This window comes from Acinonyx jubatus, chromosome A2, assembly GCF_027475565.1.
Source record: "Acinonyx jubatus isolate Ajub_Pintada_27869175 chromosome A2, VMU_Ajub_asm_v1.0, whole genome shotgun sequence".
Taxonomy (NCBI): domain Eukaryota; kingdom Metazoa; phylum Chordata; class Mammalia; order Carnivora; family Felidae; genus Acinonyx; species Acinonyx jubatus.
The window spans coordinates 68,195,941-68,200,313 of record NC_069383.1 but is presented as its reverse complement, the minus strand read 5'-3'; the positions used below and the strand labels follow the sequence as shown (position 1 = coordinate 68,200,313).

The window sequence follows — 4,373 nt, the reverse complement described above, 5'->3', positions numbered from 1 at the left end:
GTTACCAGAAAGGAGGTGGGTAGGGGCATGGGTTACATAGGTGATGGGGATCACTTGTTGTGATGGGTACAAGGTGATTTATGGGACTGTTACTATATTGTACACCTGAAACTAGTATAATGCTGTTTGGTAACTGGAGTTTAAAAAAACTTAAAGTAGGGGGCACCTGGCATGCTCAGTCAGAAGAGCATGTGACTCTTGATCTCAGGGTTCTAATATGAGCCCCACACTGAGTGGAGAGATTGCTTAAATAAACTTAAAAAAACTCTAAAGTAAAAAAAAATAAATACATAGTGCTCACTTCGGCAGCACATATACTAAAATTGGAAGGATACAGAGAAGATTAGCACGGCCCCTGTGCCAGGATGACACGTGAATTTGTGAAGCATTCCACATTTTTTTTAATTTTTTTTTTCAACGTTTATTTATTTTTGGGACAGAGAGAGACAGAGCATGAACGGGGGAGGGGCAGAGAGAGAGGGAGACACAGAATCGGAAACAGGCTCCAGGCAGGCTCTGAGCCATCAGCCCAGAGCCTGACGCGGGGCTCGAACTCCCGGACCGCGAGATCGTGACCTGGCTGAAGTCGGACGGTTAACCGACTGCGCCACCCAGGCGCCCCGAAACATTCCACATTTTGATAGATAGATAGATAGATAGATAGATAGATAGATAGATAGATAGGAAGGAAGGAAAGAAGGAAAGAAAGAAGGAAAGGAAGAAAGAAAAGAAAGAAAAAAAGGGAGAGAGAGGGAGGGAGGGAGGAAGAAAGAAAAATAAAACAAAATAACACAAGTATATCATAAGCCTAATTTCAGTCCTGAATATGCAAGACTAATTAATAGAGGAGACTATTGAAGCATTAATAATAACTGATTGGCATTTTTAATGGTCCCCAAATAAAGTATCTTGTAATAACAGCATATTCTCATATTATTTTTCCTTTGTGAGTACCCTCAGCTGGCAGATGATTTTCAGGGATTCCGCGCAGTAAAAAGATAGTAATTAGCTTAATCAATTAATCACATTAACGCCCTCTAAATTTTAAATAAAACATATAGGGATAAGTAGCCAGTCATCAGGGAGGAGAGCAAGGCATAGATGTACAGAGAGAACAAGAGATGCCACAAGAAGGATATTGGAAGCAGCAGGAGTTAGTGTCTGAAACTGCCTCAGAAGCTCACGTTTGAAGTCTAAGTATGTGCCAGGCTTTAAACACTTTACCCGCATCATTTTATTTAATTCTTACAACCGTATGAGATACTCTATCATTATCCCTATTTTTCATATGAAAATGCAAAGGTTTAAAGATGTGAAGTGACAAGAACACCATCGAGGTCTGCCATCAAGATTGCAAAACCTGTGCTGTGCCAGCTAGGAACACAGCCAGAAAGAGCCTCTGGCTATAGCTCTTAGTATCATTTTCTCCTGGTCCTGAAGAAGTCAAGTTTCTAAGCAAGCAAGCCTTCTCTGAATTAGTCTTGATTCTACCTATTATGGAAATGAGAAGAATACTGGTAAGTGAAGGAAAACAATTCTTAATGAAACTCATATTTGGCTTTCTGGACATCAGAGTGGAAAACTGAATACAAACATTCTGTGTCACTACTCCAATATCCTCAAAAGCACTAATTATTTCCTCCCTCTTTCACGATTACCATTGTCCAATGAGCAAGATTACTAATAGTCATTAGAAGCAACTTGTGCATATTGAGAGAGTAAATAGTAAGGCAAAGATAGAAGTCTAGGAGCCCCTTTGCTTACTGGTCCTCCAGAAAGATACTGGGACTCGCAGAAAACAAGACTCCTTCAAAAAGAAAAAAATGGACAGGAGATAGTGTATTTCTCATTGCTCCTTACCTCCCCTCTGTGATCACTTAATTCCTGTGTCACAACAGGAGGTAAACTTGAGGTTGATGGTGAACTCTTTCCCAGAAGCTTCTGGCGCTTATATTATTACCTCCTAGTCATCTACTAAAAGTCATGTATTGTTAAACACATAAGAATCTCTTTCTCAATCTCAAAAGTGTGTGTGTGTGTGTGTGTGTGTGTGTGTGTGTGTGTGTGTGTGTTCTCCACTCCACTTGGCATATACTCATCAGAGAATTTCACAAAACACCCAGTTTATAGTTCAATTTCCCACTCAAGTCGTCAGTGACCCCACCGGAATGACAGGAGGGGTCTTTCTCTTTCTTTATCAATATGACAAGAGGAGCATTTGCTTGTATTGGTATCTTTACTTTGAAGTGAAGTGAAACCCCACCGCTTTTATTTTGTTGGTAAAAATCCTTAAGAACCCTCCTATCTTTGACCCCATATGGAGTCCTATAATCTAGTCTCACTTGGGGCACCAGAACCTTTTAGGCCATCACTGCTGAAATTGGTACTGGAAAGGAAAATAATATCTCTCAGAAAAGCCAGAGAGACTAACAGGAAATTGTGTGAAGAGAATATTAGAAAGAAAAAAGCTGAGAGGGATTTTCATGTTTCATTTTTACTCTCACTTTTAAGGTTAACTCTTTGTTGTTTATAATACTCGTTTGCTTCACTTTGAATCACACGTTTTTGTGAATCAGCTTTAGGACTAAAGCATTGTAAAGCATTGAGAAAATAATTGGTTTTCAGAAGAGTTTCTTAGAGCTCTTATTTCCTGTATACAGCACACCATCCAAGAGGATTTTGCATCAGTGTCTGGTAAAGATAAAATGATACTGTTAGACTTTACATATGGAAGAGCAATGAGGCTAAAAGCAGTTACTAAAACAAAGTGGGAAGAAAATGGTTCTGGTTTTTAATGTATTGTACAGATATCCTTTACTCCTTACTTCTAAGTAAATTCCATATATATATTTCTTAATTCATGTAATAGTTAAAATAAAGATACATGATCAGAAACGAAGAGGAAATAGAATAAAAATGATTTTTCCAAGAAGAGTGCTATAGTTAATTTCCAATTTGACTTTGAGCTTTTGAGACTCAGAGCAAAATAAGGGAAAGAAAGGTTATAGCATTCTTATTATCAAATTACCAAAAGAGGGGCACCTGGATGGCTCAGTCGGTTAAGCAGTTAAGCATCCCACTTCAGCGCAGGTGGTGATTTTGCAGTTTGTGGGTTCGAGCCCTGCGTTGAGCTCTGTGCTTACAGCTCAGAACCTGGAGCCTACTTCAGGTTCTGTGTCTCCCTCTGCCCCTTTCCTGCTCATGCTCTGTCTCTCTCTCTCTCAAAAATGAATAAACATTAAAAAAATTAAATAAAAAAATTACCAAGGGAAACAAATGTTTTTTTCTGGCTATAAATGCTAATAGAAATTGGTCACTCTAATTGTTATGTAAGGGCCATTTGAAAGTCCTTTACTTAACTTGCAATAACTTCATTTGAAATTTTAATGCAGGAATAGAGCTTAAAGAAATAGAGGAAGGAAGAATTAACCTATCTATCTCAAACATGTATGTTTTGTAAATTGAGTTTTAATAGGTGTTAGAGAAAGAACATGTATTCAAAGTTTTAACTTCCCAGCAAAGACCTACTGTGGCAAAACACATATTGATCTGAAAACCAATAAGCTTGTAGTTGTGCCCAAACATAGTCATTCCAACCCACATAGAGGTTGCCTTCAGAGATATATATGGGTCAAACATTTCTCTGTCTCTGGATTTAATACAGAACTCAGAGACCATCTAGGTATTTCCAGCAGAAAAGGATTTAATACAGGAAACCAGGTGATTACACAATAATTGGAAGGATTAGAAAAGCATAAGTCACAGGTCTTTTGGTTTTAAGGTCAGCTATGAACCAGATTTTAGCCAATTACTGCTACTACTAATGCATTTGACACAAACTTGGCTCCCTCCCAGTAATGAAGCTGCTGACTACACAGGGAAATGGAGAGTCCAGAGCTTGGCTGTCAGCTGCCACTGCTGCAAAAAGATAGCCTTTAATTTCCTTTTACTTTTAAATTTTCTTTCAATTGCATATCATAATACATCCAAAATCCTAGCTGCAAAGGAATCTGAGAAATGCAAATTTTATCCTTCCAGCCCTTCCAAATACAGAGCAAGATATAAATGGATGGCAAAAGTACATTCCCACAAAAACTTTTATTCTGCCATTTATAGGTCTCCAACTGAGGCCTTCAAGTTCTGTGCAATAGAACTTGGAAAGTATTATTTTGTTCATAAAACACTAAATGCTATATACTACCCTTCTTCTGTACCTGAATCAATCCTGACTGCAGTTAAAAGCACTTCCTCATTCTCCTTCTCAATTGGGAATGAGAAAGATGGACCACAGCAGGTAAGGATGGGTCAGGGCAGATCAGAATGAATCAGGGTTGACCCATGGAAATCCATATGGTTCCTGAACTGACTTTGTA

The 4,373-nt window shown here is 38.5% G+C and overlaps 1 non-coding gene across 1 annotated transcript; it reads left to right on the top strand.

The window, feature by feature from the left end:
• Nucleotides 1-293: 293 nt before the first annotated feature.
• Nucleotides 294-400, top strand: LOC113603090 (U6 spliceosomal RNA). Its single transcript, XR_003424645.1, has one exon. It is a non-coding gene; the product is annotated as a U6 spliceosomal RNA (small nuclear RNA).
• The last annotated feature ends 3,973 nt before the right edge of the window (nucleotides 401-4,373 follow it).